The sequence below is a fragment of the Neoarius graeffei genome, chromosome 12 (assembly GCF_027579695.1).
Source record: "Neoarius graeffei isolate fNeoGra1 chromosome 12, fNeoGra1.pri, whole genome shotgun sequence".
NCBI classification, from domain to species: Eukaryota; Metazoa; Chordata; class Actinopteri; order Siluriformes; family Ariidae; genus Neoarius; species Neoarius graeffei.
The window spans coordinates 49780707-49800445 of NC_083580.1; the positions used below are offsets into that span (position 1 = coordinate 49780707).

General features: G+C 43.1%; 1 protein-coding gene across 4 annotated transcripts in view; it reads left to right on the forward strand.

The window, feature by feature from the left end:
* The first annotated feature begins 14021 nt into the window (after window positions 1-14021).
* Window positions 14022-19739, forward strand: part of gpat3 (glycerol-3-phosphate acyltransferase 3) — a 68503-nt gene continuing 62785 nt past the window's right edge. The window contains exons 1-2 of one of the 4 annotated variants that reach the window (XM_060935971.1): window positions 14022-14188; window positions 14384-14428. The gene's annotated coding sequence lies outside the window, so the exon portion shown is untranslated. The remainder of the gene's footprint in view (window positions 14189-14383; window positions 14429-19739) is intronic. The other 3 variants (XM_060935973.1, XM_060935970.1, XM_060935972.1) reach the window with 3 other exon arrangements.

Here is a 19739-nt window from a genome sequence, read left to right on the forward strand (position 1 = left end):
TGGTGCCAGCACCATGCTGTGGGGATGTTTTTCATCTGCAGGGACAGGAAAGCTGGTCAGGACTGAAGGAAAGATGGACGGCACTAAATACAGGGCAATTCTGGCGGAAATCCAGTTTGAGTCAGCCAGAGATTTGAGACTGGGACGAAGGTTCATGGTCCAGCAGGACAATGACTCTAAACATACTGCTAAAGCTACACTGGAGTGGTTTAAAGGGAAGACATTTAAATGTCTTGGAATGGCCTAATCAAAGCCCAGACCTCAATCTAATTGAGAATTTATGGCATAACTTGAAGATTGCTGTACACCAACGCAACCCATCTAACTTGAAGGAGTTGGAGCAGTTTTGCCTTGAGGAATGGGCAAAAATCCCAGTGGCTAGATATGCTAAGCTAATAGAGACATATCCCAAGAGACTTGCAGCTGTAATTGCAGCAAAAGGTGGCTCTATAAAGTATTGACTTGGGGGGTGAGTATCTATACACACTCCAGATTTGTGTTTTTTCATCTTAATTATTGTTTGTGTCACAATAAAAAAAAACAACGTGCACCTTTAAAGTGGTAGGCATGTTGTGTAAATCAAATGGTGCTAACACCCCCCCCCCGGTACATTCCAGCTTGTAATGCATGGTGTGTGGTGGGATTGTCCCACGGGTCTGTGTGGGTGCGACTAGTGCTGTAGTTTGTTGGGTAGATGTGTAGTATGTATGTACTACTCATCTCTCGATTTCAGCTCAGCCACCAGCTAGTTCATTTAGGATGAAAAGTGAGCCGTGTGTAAGTCTCACCTGCTGGTATATAGCCTCTCCACAGACAAGACTCTAGCCAGTCCTCCACGTGGTACACCATGGTAACTGAGTACCTTGTGGTCTCAGGCTAATTGGCTAGGGATCTCAGAGCAGGTTGGAGCCCCAGAGGTGCAGTGTGCAGGGCCCACTGGCATGTGGATATGTCCTGGCACTCACCAATCCAACCCCCACCTATGGGTGAAATAGGTGTGTAGACAGAACATGTGAGCACTGGGAGGCAGTCTGTCTAGGAGCGGGACTCCAAACTCAATCCCCGAGGTGATGGGACTCGTACACCTCATCTAGGTTGTGACAGGAAGGGCATCTGGCAACTGAAAAAAAATATATACAGCTCCAATTGATTCAAGCTATGAACCTCCAGATCAAAATGGCCCCTAGTCCTGGGCAGCCCTTAAACGGGCAAGGGGTGCTAAGAATCTCCTGGTTATCACATGATGAAAAAGCTAGACAATTCAGAGTTTGTTCGATAAATACTGGTTTAATGAAAAACAAAGGAAGAGAAGTAGCAGCAATGCTAGGAAGAAGAAAAGTAGATGTCTGTCCCGTACTTGAAATAAGGTACAAGGACAGAGGAGCAAAGATATTTGGCACTGGAGAAGAGAAATATAAATTATGGTGGAGCAGTGATAAGGGTGGTAAGAGAGGAGTTGAGATTATGGCAAAGGAGGAATGGACAGAGAATGGATAACAGAGATCCCTGCAAATGATTTAGTTATTGTAGCCGGGGATCTCAATTGTCATGTTGGAAGAGAGAGAGTTGGCTACAAGGAAGTTATAGGCAATTTTGGATTTGGCGAACGAAACCAAGAAGGGGACGATATGTTGGAACTCTGCTAACAACTAAACCTTCAAATAGTAAATACATGGTGCAAGAAGAAAGCCTGAATTTACATTGGATACATTGAAGCCTGGATGTAATGGAATTTATCATGGATTTGAATGCATTCGGAGATACCAGACTTTGAAGTTTGAGCTCTGCCTGCAGACTATTCCATGTACTTGGAGCAGAAAATCTAAAAGCTTTCTTTCCCATTTCTGTTCTCACCTTAGGAACAGTAAAATGAAACAAGTCCTGAGAGCGAAGACTGTAGGCCCTATTATTCAAGATTAAAAATGATAAGTAAGATGGAGTCATCTCAAGAATAGCCTTGTAAGTTAGCACATACCAATGACCAAGCCTACGCACATATAAAGATGGCCAGTTTACTTTGCTGTATAAGACACAGTGATGAGTTAGAGCTCTACAGTTTGTAATAAACCTAAGAGCACCATGATACACACTGTCCAGTTTGTGGAAGCATTGAGCAGAGGCATTCATATATAACACATCACCGTAATCAATAATTGGAAGAAAGGTTGACTCCACCAATTTCTGTTTCACCCTAAAAGAAAAGCAAGACTTATTTCTAAAATAAAATCCAAGTAAAAGCTTCAGCTTCTTTAAAGTATACTGAATATGTGCCTTAAAAGACAAGTGGTCATCAATCAAAAACCCCAAATATTTAAAAGTAGATACAAGTTCAATTTGTTGACCGTTACTGGTGATAATGACAGGCTGACTTGATCTTGCTGATTTAGAGTTAGTAAAAAACATAAGTTTTGTTTTATCTGCATTTAAAACAAGTTACAGTTGGCAGAGTTGTTCTTGCACGCTATTAAATACATTCTGCAGAAGTGCAAACACTTTTGCAGGTGTGGGTGCAAAGCAATATATAACTGTGTTGTCAGCATAAAGATGAAAGGCTGCATCTGGAATATTCATTCCAATATTATTTATATACAAGGAAAACAACAAGGGGCCTAGTACTGAACCTTGAGGCACTCCCTTGTGGACAAACTGAACCTCAGAAGAAACACCCTCTAACTGGACAACCTGGCTTCTGTCTTTTAGATAGTTTGCAAACCATCCAACAGCATGTACAGAAAAACCAACTGCTGTAAGACGTTTAGTCAAAATATCATGGTCCACGGTATCAAAGGCCTTAAAGTCTAAGAAAAGAGAGAGACAACACTGTTTATTATCTAGGGCTTCAGTTATGTCATTTATAACCTTCAAGGCTGCAGTGGTAGTACAATGTTTTTTGCGAAATCCTGACTGGGAAATCGACAAGATGGAGTTAGTGGCCAGGTATTCTTTTACCTGTTCACTGACAAGGGATTCAAGTACCTTAGCCAGAACAGACAGCTTGGAAATAGGCCTATAATTGTTTAAAATATTTGGATCTCCTCCTTTCAAAAGGGGGATAACAAATGCAGATTTCCAGACTTTTGGAATTACGTTAATCGCCAAACTAAGATTAAAAATGTGACACAGTGGAGCAGCTACAATTTCAGCTGCCAGTTTTAAAAACAAAGGCTCCAGATTATCTGGTCCTAGTGTTTTTTTAGGATCAAGGTCTTTAAGAGCTTTAGCAACCTCTGCTGTAGAAAAGGGTGTGAAATTAAAAGCCTGAACATTACCAGGAATCCTATCAACCAATGGAGGGTCATTATAAGCCTTTTCACTAGGTGTGGGTTGTTTAGAGGGGTTTTAAGAATTAAACAAAAACCCAGAAGAAATAAAATGTTTATTAAAACAATTTAATATGTCTGTTCTATCAGTTATTCTGCTGCCATCAATCAGCATACTGGAAGGAATATTAACTAAATTAGAGGTGGACGACAAAGATTTAATTGCTTTCCAAAATTTCTTTGGGTTTTTCAGACTTTCAGAAGTCTTGGACAAATAAAACTCAGCCTTTGTATTTCAAAGAAGAGAGGTAAATTTATTTCTTAATTGTCTAAAATAAAGCCAGTCAGTTTCCAAGCCTGATTTGCATGCCCTGGCCCATGCAGAATTTTGTTCATGCAGAACTTCTGCTAGTTTGGTTGTAAACCATGGATTATCATGACCTTTAATTCTGAATTTGCGTAAGGGGGCATGTTTGTTAATAAAGTGACTGAAACTTCCATGAAAGTAACTCCAAGCCAAATCAATATCATCAAAAAGGGCAATCCTTTCCCAATCAAAATGATAAAGGTCATGCAAAAAAGCTTGTTCCACAAACATTTTCATGTTGCGCTTCTCAACAAAGCGTGGTTTACTTTTAGGAAGCCTTGTGTCTCTCACGACCGCTATCACACAGTGATCACTCAGATCATTTGGAAACACACCTGTTGACACATATTTGGAAGGCATGTTGGTTTATACTAAATCAATGAATGTTGCTTTTTGGGGACATTTGGGGTTGGGTCTGGTAGGGAAATCAATTATTTGTGTAAGGTTAAGAGAATCACATTGTGCTTTCAGGTCATCAGACACAGGCATGAGCCAGTGCCAGTTTAAATCTCCCACCAAAAGTAATTCATTGTATTTCAGCTGAGATAAAAACTTAATAATGGAAGACAATGCATTTTTAGGAGCAGATGGTGGTCTATAACATTCTACCAACATGATACGGTGATTCTTTGTTAATTCTATTTCGAGCGCAAGCAGCTCAAGCTCTTTAGATACTGACTCTTTAAACACTAAATTAACATCAAAATTGCTCCTAATATACATCGCTACTCCACCCCCTTTTCTTGGACGATCAGCACGATAAACATTATAGCCATTAATAGAAATATCCTTATCAAGTACAGATTTGGTGAGCCAGGTTTCAGATAAGACAATAATATCAGCATTTGTTGAGTTTATCCAGACTTTTAACAAGTCCATCTTATTTAGTAGACTCCTTACATTTATATGAATTAATCCAAGTCCAGTTCTAGATTTAAAGTCTGCAGGAGTATAGCAATGTGCCAGTGTATCAGGGCCTGGATTAGTCTCAACATTCCCTGAAAGCAATAGCAATAGTAAAACTAAATGTTTAAGGCTATTGCTACAACCTTTTACATCAGACACTTTGCTAGAGGGATAAATATTAGCTGTAAAGAAGGCTGTAGAATTACAAAAATGCTCACTCAGAACAAAGAAATAATAAAACTGCAGAGACATATTAGACTTAAGCAGCCATTTAGATATATTCAAACACATGACTATCCTATACTCATGTAAAGTTGAAAGAGTAACTCTACGACAGTAATTGTGGGGGAAAGTCATATTTTCGTAGTTAGAAATGAGGCCTACCCTGTCGAATATATATCCTCCTGAGGTGATGTTATAGGTAGAGGAGGAATGCCGTACATGGGGCCACCACTCAGCTGGTCCAACCAAGGAAATAAAGCCTAATACAATGATTATCGACATCGTAGAAGAAGACAGGGAAACTATAAGTTTCATGGAGGCATGGGTTGGATTGATGACTACAGAGCAGGATGGATGGAACAGGCCTCAGGGTGAATGGAGCAGGCCTCAGGTTGCAGAGCAAGGTGGATGGAACAGGCCTTGGACTGTAGAGCAAGATGGATGGAACAGGCCTTGGACTGTAGAGCAAGATGGATGGAACAGACCTCAGGTTGCAGAGCAAGGTGGATGGAATAGGCTTCAGAGCAGGGTGGGTGGAGCAAGCCTCAGGCTGTGGAGCAAGGTGGATGGAGCAGGCATCAGGCTGCAGAGCAGGGTGGATGGAACAGGCTGCAGAGCAGGATGGATGGAACGGACCTCCGGCCCCAAAGCAGTGTATGATAAACTGCTATATGCTGCTGCAATTTAGAACCAATCTAATCCCACCACAGCAGCTCCATGCAGAAAGTCAATCACACCTCACGGTTCCAGGAAGCTCAAAACAGGCCACGGCTAGAAAACCAGTCCACAAGTAGAAGGAGCAGGCCAGAACATACAAGGCAGAGCAGCCTTCCAAAGCAGACAAAAACATCAGCAATCCCCCAATCTTCAAGAGTTGGCCATTCATCCACAAAAAACCTTAAATAAAAACATTAAAAATACTAAAATCCAATAAAAAAGTAAAACAACATTAAAACAGACAGACACTTGACAGAGACAAAGGACATGCTGCTATCTTGGACACGCCCTGAACACTTCGGTACAGACAGATTTGCTAAGTCGCAGGGTGGAGTTCGACTTGAACTCATGGTATGTGGATGACAGTCAGAGACCGTTCCCCGACCTGAAGGTGCAGGGAAACAATCCTCTCATTTTCTGGGGAGAACTCTTATGTTAGCACGCCAAACTGGGGGGCTACCAATAGCCCCACCCCTGCCCAGCGCTGCTCACCCTTGGCATCTCCAGCATGGAAGAGAGTCCAACCCCTCTCCAGGAAATTGGTTCCAGATCCCAAGCTATGCGTTGAGGTGAGCCCAACTATATCTAGTCGGTACCTCTCAACCTCACACACAAGCTCAGGCTCTTTCTCCACCAGAGGGGTGTCGTCCCATGTCCCAAAAGCCAATTTTGTCAGCTGGGGATCAGTACGCCAGGGCCTCCGCCTTTGGCTGCCACCCGATCCACAATGCACCGGACCCTTACTGCACCTCCTGTGGGTGGTGGGTCCACAAGAAAGTGTTTAGGTGTTGCTCGTTTGGGCTGGGCCCAGCCGGGCCCCAAGGACATAGGCCCGGCCACCAGGCACTCGCCGACGAGCTCCTCCCCCAGACCTGGCTCCAGAGTGGGGTCCCAGTATCCCTGGTCTGGACGAAGGCGCTCAGATCCTTGCTTTCTCTCATAAGGGTCTTTCGAACCGCTCTTTGTCTGACCTCTCATCTAGGACCTTGGGAGACCCTACCAGGGGCAAATGCCCCTGACAACATAGCTCCTAGAATCACTGAGGCACTCAAACCCCGCCACTACGTTAAGGTGGCGATTCAAGGAGGGATAATAATAATCAGTTAAATTTATGTAGCACCTTTCTCATACCCAAGGTTGCTTTACAATTATAGGAGAAAAAAATTGTTAAAGAACAAAACAATAATTTGTGTTATAAGTTAAAACAGATTGTGTTTGTTCATTATTGTAACTTCAATGAAGATCAGATCACATTTAAAGATAAATTTATACATAAATGCAGGTGATTCCAAAGGGTTCACTTACTTTATTTTGCCACTGTAAAGATTTGGAACAAACACAGCTCTTGACTAAACATACTTTTTTTTTCTTTTTTCTTCCTTAATGCAGAATTATAGTTCTCAGACTGCACGTTAATGCCAGACATGTCTATTATATTAAAGTGAACCCAGTTTCTCCATGTAAACCTGATCCTGATTTGCATTTCACATTTGTTTGGTTATTGCATGAGAGAGAGAGAGAAAGTTGTAATTGCCAAGGCGATTTGTGATGCAGACACTTTGCCCTGAACACTGCACTAAATAAATAACCAGCTTCCAGGAATAGATCATAGATCATTGTTATTCCCCAGTCTGAGAAACCTGATGCCTGTGGCAATGTGGGTTATAAATAAGGCATATACAGCATATAAAAGGCCTAAAACATACAATATTTTGTCCCGTTCTTTTCTTTTCAAAGAAGAGTTTGAGGTCAAAAGATGAATATGGGACAATATATCAGAATATCACCTTTCATTTCCAGATATATGATTCCATGACAAACGCTCACAAGACAAAAGCTCACACTCTTATTGAAAAAAAGAGACAAAAGCGCACAACTAAAATAAATTTTATTTATTTATTGGAAAAAGAGATGTTTATTGTAGGGCGGCACGGTGGTGTAGTGGTTAGCGCTGTCGCCTCACAACAAGAAAGTCCGGGTTCGAGCCCCGTGGCCAGCAAGGGCCTTTCTGTGTGGAGTTTGCATGTTGTCCACGTGGGTTTCCTCCGGGTGCTCTGGTTTTCCCCACAACCCAAAGACATGCAGGTTAGGTTAACTGGTGACTCTAAATTGACTGTAGGTGTGAAGGGTTGTCTGTGTCTATGTGTCAGCCCTGTGTTGACCTGGCGACTTGTCCAGGGTGTACCCTGCCTTTTGCCTGTAGTCAGCTGGGATAGGCTCCAGCTTGCCTGTGACCCTGTAGAACAGGATAAAAGTGGCTAGAGATAATGAGAGATGAGATGAGACGTTTATTGTATAAATACTAAGAATAACAAACATTACTGACATAATTTCAAAGCTTTTATGTCCAAATCAAATTTTCACACTTATCACATCTCTAGAATCAGACTTAAGTACAAGACTTTAGTCAGGTAATCTTCTAGAGGTGTTACCTGTGTTCATTTGTCCTCACCAATCACACTTCACTTTGAGCGGCTCTTGCAAGTGATGAGCTACAATTCTGTCAGTATATAAGGATGTCAGACTGAGAATAACTCATAAACTCAGTCAGCATGGAGATCTAGATGTGTTAAACAACCTGGAACATGGCACCTTTGATGGCAGACCACCCAATTTTTAGGTGAGCAAAAGTATAGGAACAGATAGACTTAGAGTAAATAACACACAGTACTGTATTTGGTTGAATCTCCTTTGCTTGCAATAACTGCATCAAGCTGACAACCTGGTGACATTACTAAACTGTTGCAATTTTTAAATTTTATTATCATTTAAAAAAATCTCATCTCATCTCATTATCTCTAGCCGCTTTATCCTTCTACAGGGTCGCAGGCAAGCTGGAGCCTATCCCAGCTGACTACGGGCGAAAGGCGGGGTACACCCTGGACAAGTCGCCAGGTCATCACAGGGCTGACACATAGACACAGACAACCATTCACACTCACATTCACACTCACATTCACACCTACGGTCAATTTAGAGTCACCAGTTAACCTAACCTGCATGTCTTTGGACTGTGGGGGAAACCGGAGCACCCGGAGGAAACCCACGCGGACACGGGGAGAACATGCAAACTCCACACAGAAAGGCCCTCGCCGGACCCGGGGTTCGAACCCAGGACCTTCTTGCTGTGAGGCGACAGCGCTAACCACTACACCACCGTGCCGCCCATTTAAAAAAATATTTATTAATTTATTTTTGCTTTACCAGGTTTGTACTGCAGCTTCTTGCAGTTGTTGTTTGTTTTGGGCAATTTCTCCCTTCAGTCTCCTCTTCAGAAGACAAAACACATGCTTAGTTGGGTTTAAAGTCTGGTGACTGACTTGGTCATTCCTAAACCTTCCACTGTTTCCCCTGATGAAGTCCTTTGTTGTGTTGGCAGTGTGTTTTGTCATTGTCTTGCTGCATGATGAAACTCCTGCCAATTAGATTCTATGACTTTATCTGTAAATTGGCAGACAGAATGTGTCTATACCCTTCGCATTTTGCTGCGACCATCATGAGTTGCATTATCAATAAAAAATTAGTGAACCGCTTTCCAGAAGCAGCCATATAAGCCCAAGCTTGCACACTATCTCCACCATGCTTGACCAGTGAGCTCGTATGTTTTGGATCATGAGCAGATCCTTTCTTTCTCCACACTTTACTTTCTTTCACTTTGCTAGAAGCAAATCTTCGCTCCAGAACGTTTGTGGCTTATTTCTGTATTTCTTTGTGAATTCCTATCCAGCGTTCAGATTCCTACTGCTGATGAGTGGTTTGCATCTTCTGATATGGGCTCTTTATTTTTGCTCTCAAAAGCCTTTTTTGAGAAGACTCAAATAGTGGATTATGATCCCTTCACTCCTGCCCTTTGGAGGTTATTGGTGATGTCACTGACTGTTGTTTTTGGGTCTTTCTTTACAGCTCTTTCCTCCAGGTGCTTAGTTTCCTCCCGCAGTCCAAAAACATGCAGATAAGGTCAATCAGTTACTCTAAATTGCCCATAGGTGTGAATGTGAGTGGTTGTCTGGCTCTCTGTTTTAAAGTGCATATCACAGGTAAATTCAGGAGCAAGATCAATGTAATTCTCCTATTTTATATTAAATTTTGGTCAAATATCTGTCACATTTTGCATTTTGTGCAATTTTTTTTACCTTGCGCAATACCAGAAAAATTCAGTTGAAATCAAGCCATTTGAGGCGAATTCGTCCGCCTCTGAAAAAACTTGCCATTTGGATTTCCCGGGAAACATTGATTTTCATGAAGTCACGTGCGGGACGCCTCCCTCTAAATCCTACGTCAGCGCTGGTTTGTTTACGAGAAAACGACCTGGTGGTTTTCTGCAAATTTCTTCAACGTTATCACGTAATTATTAAAATGGTTAACAGATGTATAGTAGGAGGGTGTAGCAACACCAATCTTGATGGGATTAGTACTCATCGTTTCCCAAAAGACCGGACAATGTGAGAGAAATGGGAGCGCTTGGTCTACACAGGCTGTGCACTGAAACCGTGCAAAGCTCGCGCAGCCTGCTGGCGTTTCCGCAGGTAACGTCACGAATCTGGCTCCAGACTCCCTTGGGATTTTTCCAGGCGTATTTTGTCTCATCTCATCTCATTATCTCTAGCCGCTTTATCCTTCTACAGGGTCGCAGGCAAGCTGGAGCCTATCCCAGCTGACTACGGGCGAAAGGCGGGGTACACCCTGGACAAGTTGCCAGGTCATCACAGGGCTGACACATAGACACAGACAACCATTCACACCTACGGTCAATTTAGAGTCACCAGTTAACCTAACCTGCATGTCTTTGGACTGTGGGGGAAACCGGAGCACCCGGAGGAAACCCACGCGGACACGGGGAGAACATGCAAACTCCACACAGAAAGGCCCTCGCCGGCCCCGGGGCTCGAACCCAGGACCTTCTTGCTGTGAGGCGACAGCGCTAACCACTACACCACCGTGCCGCCGGCGTGTTTTGTTATTTTATTTTTTTCTGCTGTAGACAGATGGCCTTGTGCAAAATTACCCTTCTGGATGAGTGTGTAAAGGGACATACTTTCATCTCATCTCATCTCATCTCATCTCATCTCATCTCATTATCTGTAGCCGCTTTATCCTGTTCTACAGGGTCGCAGGCAAGCTGGAGCCTATCCCAGCTGACTACGGGCGAAAGGCGGGGTACACCCTGGACAAGTCGCCAGGTCATCACAGGACAATGGATAAGTGGTATAGAAAATGAATGCATAATTGTTTAAACAAACAATCTAACAGGGCACACCTGGGCAACAAGAAACACTTGTCAGTCATATGTTCAGGCACATAATCAATATTCTCAATCACTTGGAAAATGAGTGGGTTCAAGCAAAAGGTGCAATGCTGTAAGTTGATTAACGTATATATGGGTGGAAAAATCAGGAAATGAAAGCTGTAATTCTGATCTGTTGTGTCATATTCATCTTTTGATCTCAAACCCAAATGCTTATAGCATATAACAACAAAACATATGACCTTGGTGTTCCAATACTTTTGGTGGGGACTGTGTATAGACATATAATCCATCCATCCATTATCTGTAGCTGCTTATCCTGTTCTACAGGGTCGCAGGCAAGCTGAAGCCTATCCCAGCTGACTATGGGTGAGAGGCGGGGTACACCCTGGACAAGTCGCCTGGTTATCGCAGGGCTGACACATAGACAAACAATCATTCACACTCACGCTCAATTTAGAGCCACCAATTAACCTAACCTGCATGTCTTTGGAGTGTGGGGGAAACTGGAGCACCCAGAGGAAACCCACGCAGACACGAGGAGAACATGCAAACTCCACACAGAAAGGCCCTTGCCGGCTGCTGGGCTCGAACTTCGGACCTTCTTGCTGTGAGGTGACAGTGCTAACCCTAAACATCCAGCCATCCATCCATTATCTGTAGCCGCTTATCCTGTCCTACAGGGTCGCAGGCAAGCTGGAGCCTATCCCAGCTGACTATGGGTGAGAGGCGGGGTACACCCTGGACAAGTCGCCAGGTCATCGCAAGGCTGACACATAGACACAAACAATTCATACTCACGTTCACACCAATTAGCCTAACCTGCATGCCTTTGGACTGTGGGGGAAACCGGCGCACCCGGAGGAAACCCACACGGACATGGCAAACTCCACACAGAAAGGCCCCTGTCGGCCACTGGGCTCAAACCCAGGACCTTCTTGCTGTGAGGCGACAGTGCTAACCACTACACCACTGTGCCGCCCCACCCCAAACATGTCTTCTTCTTCTTCTTCTTTTGGCTGCTCCCGATTAGGGGCCGCCACAGCGGATCTTTCGTCTCCATTGCTCCCTGTCTTCCGCATCCTTCTCTACCACACCTGCCACTTTCATGTCCTCTCTCACCACATCCATGTATCTCCTCTTTGGCCTTCCTCGTTTTCGTGTGCCTGGCAGCTCCATCCTCAACATTCTCCTTCCAACATGCTCTGCGTCTCTTCTCAGGATGTGCCCGTACCATCTCAGCCTCATCTCTCTTAGCTTAATTCCCAAGCTCTCCACATGTGCTGTCCCTCTGATGTGCTCGTTCCTTATCCTGTCCAACCTCGTCACTCCTATTGCAAACCTCAACATCCTCAACTTTGCCTCCTGTCTCTTCGTTAAGGGGATGGTCTCCAATCCATACATCACAGCTGGTCTCACTACTGTCTTATACAGCTTGCCTTTCACTTTTGCTGGGACTTTCCTATCACAAATGACTCTCGAAATCCTTCTCCAACCGCTCCACCCTGCCTGCACTCTCTTTCTCACCTCACTATTGCAGCCCCCATTTTCCTGCACAGTTGACCCCACCCCTAAACATGTATGTTATAAAACAGGGGTTTTCAAAGTATGGGAGAGTCAGCCCCCCTCAGAGAGCAAATAAACAACAGCACCCCCCTTACAATTTTTGTTGTTGCTATACTTAATGTTCCATTCGTATTTAAAAAAAAATGTTTGTTGTACACATTTTTATTTTTTCTTTTACACGTTTTAAACATTTGTGCTTTTTAAAACATCTTTTTTTTTTTTTTTTACACATTTTTAACATCTGTGCTTTTTTAAAAAAAATCTTGTTTTACACATTTTAAACATCTCATAGCATCGTTAGCTAGCACCTCCTGGCAGACAACACACTGTGGCAGTGGAGCATCTTCAGATCCAGTCCATGAAAATCCAAACTTTAAATAATTGTGGTCATACTTCCTTCTTTTTTTTTGCTTGGCCCAGACTCTGTCTCCTCACTTACTGTAGCTTTTAGGTACTAAAAATCGACCCATTTTGTCTCTGGCAAAGGCTAGCTGAAGTTCGCTAAATGTCCGCAATAGTAACTTCTCATCTCATCTCATTATCTCTAGCCGCTTTATCCTGTTCTACAGGGTCGCAGGCAAGCTGGAGCCTATCCCAGCTGACTACGGGCGAAAGGCGGGGTACACCCTGGACAAATCGCCAGGTCATCACAGGGCTGACACATAGACACAACCATTCACACTCACATTCACACCTACGGTCAATTTAGAGTCACCAGTTAACCTAACCTGCATGTCTTTGGACTGTGGGGGAAACCGAAGCACCCGGAGGAAACCCACGCGGACACGGGGAGAACATGCAAACTCTGCACAGAAAGGCCCTCGCCGGCCATGGGGCTCGAACCTGGACCTTCTTGCTGTGAGGCGACAGCGCTAACCACTACACCACCATGCCGCCACCCCTAAACATGTATGTTATATATTCTTATGTACAAAAATACTACTAACTCTACAGTAAAGGAGCAGTCTGAATTAACAAGAAACAAATACTAACAACAACAACAACAACAACAACACATTTGTTGTTAATTAAAAGTAGTGTTGTTGATGATGTGCAGCACCACCAGCTGGAAGTTGGCCTGAAGTGAAGGTGGGACGGGTGAAACCATCTCATCTCATCTCATCTCATCTCATCATCTCTAGCTGCTTTATCCTGTTCTACAGGGTCGCAGGCAAGCTGGAGCCTATCCCAGCTGACTACGGGCGAAAGGCAGGGTACACCCTGGACAAGTCGCCAGGTCATCACAGGGCTGACACATAGACACAGACAACCATTCACACTCACATTCTCACCTACGGTCAATTTAGAGTCACCAGTTAACCTAACCTGCATGTCTTTGGACTGTGGGGGAAACCGGAGCACCCGGAGGAAACCCACGCGGACACGGGGAGAACATGCAAACTCCACATAGAAAGGCCCTCGCCAGCCACGGGGCTCAAACCCGGACCTTCTTGCTGTGAGGCGACAGCGCTAACCACTACACCACCGTGCCACCATCCCTAAACATGTATGTTATAAAATATTCTTATGTGCAAAAATACTACTAACTGTACAGTAAAGGAGCAGTCTGAATTAACATAAAACAAATAACAACAACACATTTGTTGTTAATTAAAAATAGTGTTGTTGTTGATGATGATGATGATGTGCGGCGCCACCAGCTGGAAGTTGGCCTGAAGTGAAGGTGGGACGGATGAAACCATTCGTGATGAAATAGGGGGAGGCGCTCTGTTCTTCTCTTTACTTCTACCCTGCTGAAAATGTTGAAATGCTGGACTTGAACTTTGTGACTCGATTAAAAGCTTGCTTTCTGGGGGGAAAAAAAAAAGAGTTCCAAGCCGAAACAGACATCTGGCACGAAGGAAGCATGAGAATGATCCGGTAGGCGACTGCGAGAAGTTTGTGGTATGAACTTTTTTTTTAATGTTGTTTACATTGTTCATGTGACGTTAGTGTTTCCAGCGTAGCGGTTTGTGTCATCAGCTGATAAACGCAACATAAAACACGAGGTCTAATATTCATGATAAAATGCACAAGATGTTAAAAAAGCAAACAAACAACTTGTCACAAACGCTTGAAGGTAGTTTGACGTGTCTGCAGAAACCAGAGAACCTTCAGTTTACAGGAGGGATGAAGGAGCTCAAGGTAGGAATTGTGTGTTAGAAGAACTGCACTGTGATGATTTACACTTCCTCATTTAATTACTTTTATAGTTTCCAAAAATGCGCTGTTAAGTTCTTAAAATAACAACATATATATTAAGCGTGAATTAAGTATTAGTAAGCATTAATTGAATATTTAGCATATCCATGCCATTATAGTCTATTTACTGCAGCCATTAGGCTTTTTTATACAGTGGTGCTTGAAAGTTTATGAAGTCTTTTTTTTTTTTTTTTTTTAGAATTTTCTATATTTCTGCATAAATGACATAAAAGATCATTTCCACACAAGTCCTAAAAGTAGATAAACAGAACCCAGTTAAACAAAACAAAAATATTATACTTGATTGATCTATTGAAGGTCAAGGTAAACTTTATTATCCCCCAGGGGGAAACTCAAGTGGTCCATATTGCACATCTCCTCAAAACATACCAAAGACATATAGACATACCACATTAAAATAAATCTGTGATAAAAGGTGTGATGTAAGATAAAAACAATGAGATAAAAATAAAAACTGTGTGCTACATAAAATAAATAAAATGCATAAAAGGAAATTTGTACAGATGAATGAACTAAAGTGCAACAGATGTTTTTGGTTTGTTATTGTATAGTCTTATTGCTGGGGCGGCACGGTGGTGTAGTGGTTAGCGCTGTTGCCTCACAGCAAGAAGGTCCGGGTTCGAGCCCCGTGGCTGGTGAGGGCCTTTCTGTGCAGAGTTTGCATGTTCTCCCCGTGTCCGCGTGGGTTTCCTCCGGGTGCTTCAGTTTCCCCCCACAGTCCAAAGACATGCAGGTTAGGTTAACTGGTGACTCTAAGGCTACATCCACACGACAACGGCAACGAGATGTTATTAAAAAAAATATTGCGTCCACATGGGCAACGGATCAGTAAAATATCAGGTACATATGGCAACGCAACGCTTGCTGAAAACGATGCAATACACATGCCACACCTCTAGGGGCGCTGTAAGACGGTCCCTTCGGAGACACCAGAACAATAGAAGTAAGGACGCATGCGCATAAACTATTATGCGCGAGACTTCATATTAGCCACAAAGTCAGAAAAATCTGTTCGTAAAATTATGTTATAATGACCAAATACAATGAAAAGTATTTTTTCCAGTCTCACCTGTGAAAGGTAATCCCATGTGATCTCATTTGGATGGCAAACCTGTTGGTACAGTTAAATGCAGCACATGAATGAGGCATCTTTATTCTCCGCTTTGACCCATCCAATATGGCGGCGAGGATGATGTATGATTCTACACGGAAGGCGGTGTCTTTAATGGTCCGGAATAAATTGAATGCTACACATTGATGGATTAATTTGTTCTTCTACGCCCTTTTTGAGGAATGTATTGTAGGACTTAAACCAACATCTGAAGAGGTGAGATCGCTCCTTTTTTTCCCTATTTTTGCTGGCGGGATTGACTCTGCCCTAAGGGCTATTCTCTCTCTCTCTCTCTCTCTCTCTCTCTCTCTCTCTCTCTCACTTTGCACCATTACACAATAAATATTCACAGTGAAAATATTTTGTAAGCGCGTTTCATGAACCAAGTTATAGGATTTGTTGACAACTCGCATCGAGTTCGTTACACTTCTACCCGGCGTGAAGCACATGTGGTTGTGACGTCATCGTAAACAAATCCGTTCTACTCATCCAGACGACTTCGCAACGGCACCGTTGCCAGATCTTTCCACTCTGGAACCCGTTCTCAAAAGATTTCGTTTTGGGGCACCCAAAACGCCGGTGCCGTGTGGACAGGGCCTAAATTGACCGTAGGTGTGAATGTGAGTGTGAATGGTTGTCTGTGTCTATGTGTCAGCCCTGTGATGACCTGGCGACTTGTCCAGGGTGTACCCCACCTTTCGCCTGTACTCAGCTGGGATAGGCTCCAGCTTGCCTGCGACCCTGTAGAACAGGATAAAGCGGCTAGAGATAATGAGATGAGTCTTATTGCTGTGGGTACAAATGATTTGTGGTACCTCGCTATCCTGATTGGCCTCTGCAGAAATCTGTTATTAGACCTGGTGCTTCTTAAAAACTTTGGGAACAGAGGATGTGTTGGGTCAGTTAAAATTTGATCCATCTTTCTTAAAATAAGCTCATTGTACAGCTCGACTGCAGATGTCTGGTCCACACCAATAACCCGGCTGGCTGATTTAATGATACGCTGCAATTTTTTGTGGTCCTGTACATGCATATTTCCATTGACGCAGATTAGCCCAAATGATAAAATACTTTGTAAAAGTGATTTTATAAAACAATTGGAGAATACTGCAGTCTAATCTAAAATCTTTGAGTTTCCTAAGAAAGAACATCCTCTGTTGTAGCTTCTTACATTTGGTCTGTGCACACTGGTTAAAACACAATCTGTCATCTATCTCTATTCCCAAATACTTGTAAGATGAGACCCGCTCTATCTGTTCGCCATTAATCTTGGATGGGGAGATAGATTTTAGCAAAAAAGGAATACCTATCACCATTTCCTTTGTCTTTTTAACATTGACCAATAAAAAGTTGTCTGTACACCACCTAATAAAACCCTGAACCTCCCTTTCAAAACCTTCAACGGATAAGGTGTCAGAATGTAGGAAGCCCACCAGTGCTGTGTCGTCGGCGTACTTAAAAAAGGTATGAGCTGGGGAGGATGCCTGGCAGTCATTGGTATACAGTGTGTATAAAATTGGTGAGAGAACGCAACCTTGCGGTGCTCCAGTATTAATTGTTTTCAGTGAGGAGATGTGGGAGTTAAATCTTTATTGAGGAAAATGATCCAATATTACATATGTGAGTGGGGGCAAAAGTATGTGAACCTTTGCTTTCAGTATCTGGTGTGATCCGCTTGTGCAGCAAGAACTGCAACTAAAAGTGTCTGGTAACTGTTGATCAGTCCTGCACACCAGTGTCACGGTCTGAATTTACCACCGGTCTGAATTTACCACCAGTCTGAATTTACCAGGTAAATTTAAACTGTAGCAGCCATGGTCTGAACTTACCACAGTATAAATTTACCAACTTGGTATAATTTGGCCTAGTCTGAATTTACCAGCCTAATATGAGATTTATGTTCATACTTGAATTATTTACACTTTCTTGATGAATATTGATTTGTTTAAGTAAGACTCCTCATGATTATAATAATTTAGTTATTCTCTCAAATTTACCAACTTGGTATAATTAGACTGCTGTCATTGGGCCTAGTCAGAATTTACCAGCCCAATATGATATGGGATTTACGTTCATACTTGAGCCACAAATAAATTATTTTCACTTTATCTTGAATGAATGAATGAATGACCCGTGTTTTAGTTCCAGTTTATGCACTAAGTAGGCTGATCAGGACCAGCCAGCAACCAGGAATGATGAACTTTATCTTCATGAATATTGATTTGTTTAAGTATATATGAAAGAACGAAGTCAGAATGTAAAGTGTTTTGAACAACTTTATTAACTTCATTTACACATGTACTAATAAAATTCAATCCAAACCATTCTTGTCTACTGATAATCAAATCTCACAATTGTAGTCACAATTCGCGTTCTATTAGTCCATAATGTGTTGAAATACTCGGTACAAAATCGCAGCAAGAAATGGTAAATTTAGACTTCCTGGAAGTTGACCGGGCAAAAAAAAAAAAAATCGGTCTGTGCATGGTAAATTTATACCAGCGCATGATCAGACCGTGACACTGGCTTGGAGGAATTTTAGCCCATTCCTCCGTACAGAACAGCTTCAACTCTGGGATGTTGGTGGGTTTCCTCACATGAACTGCTCGCTTCAGGTCCTTCCACAACATTTCAATTGGATTAAGGTCAGGACTTTGACTTGACCATTCCAAAACATTAACTTTATTCTTCTTTAAAGGTCCCATGGCATGAAATTTTCACTTTCTGAGGTTTTTTAACGTTAAAATGAGTTCCTCTGACCTTCTTAAGTCACCCCAGTGGCTAGAAATTTCATAATGTGTAAACCAAACTATGCCCAACATTTGAGAATGGCGCGTCAAAACGGCGCGTTGATAAGCTCTTCCCTTTACTAAGTCAGCAAGGGAGATGATCCCCACGCCCCCCCCTCTGGATTCCCACCCACTGTATGGATTGCCCGCCCAGTTGTAGTGAGGAGACCATAGAGGACACAACAACATGGCATCACCTAAGCGAGCGAAACATGGAAATTGCGCTGTACATGGATGTGACAACACAGAAAAGAGTCTGTTTTTACTGCCGACGGGAGAGCCCCTGAAGATGCAGTGGCTTAATTTTATTTACTTCAATAATACGCCGTCGAGTCTACCTAAGACGGTGTATGTTTGTCGGAAGCATTTTCCTGAGGAATGTTTCCACAACTTGGGACAGTACAGGGCAAGTTTTGCACATCAACTGTCACTGAAGCCTGGGTCCGTACCAAGCATCCCTGCCGCATCAGCAACAAACACCGAACAAGTAAGTGTATAACTGGTCGTTTTGCCGTGTTTTAAAATCGGTGCGTTAGCCTAGCAATGGCTACATTAGCTGTGCAGCTAACCGCTTCCTGCAGTTAGCCAGGTAATCTGCGCTACAAAACTAAAGAGCATGCAGCATGCTCTGTTAAACTGAGTTTAGTCTGGAAATTGACTGTAACTTATGAGCTTATGTTTGACTATTGCTCCGCAATGCATGTCTTCTGTTGGATAAGCGATATGTTGCTGTAGTTGCTGCTTCTATCCTCTTTGGTTATGGAGTGCGTGTTCAAGCCTAGGGTATTATACGTTCGCAAACTACCACTCCGAACACTCTCACTCTCTGTTCTCTGCGTCACGTTGAGTTTACGAAAGGAGTCCGAGGGAGAACGGGGTTTTGTCTTAGCAGCGTGGCTAAAAGCGCTGATAGCAGCGAGTATGTGTGTGTGCAGCTTGGTCAAGCCCCTCCCCCCATGGCCCGCCCCCACCCTCTACCCTTCCCCGCCTCCATGCTTCTCATTAGCAAAACGACGCACTGGGAAAAGCGCTGAAATGGGGCTTTCTCCCAGGAGGCTATATTTACGTGCCGAGGGTTCATTTCGAGAAAGGCTGCGGATATAACATCCGGAAGCCTCCACGAGCCCGTTTAAAGCATCAACAAACCACCATGCCATGGGACCTTTAAAGGTGCCCTTCCACCAAAAACGTTTAATACTGGCTCTTTTTGAAATAGCATAGTTCACTCCGAGTTGCATATGCATGCTGCATGTGAAAATGTAATTCTATTCCCATTCCCTGTATTAGCTTATGAAAGAAAATAGTCGGAAAAACGAGCGGATCTGAAAAAGCC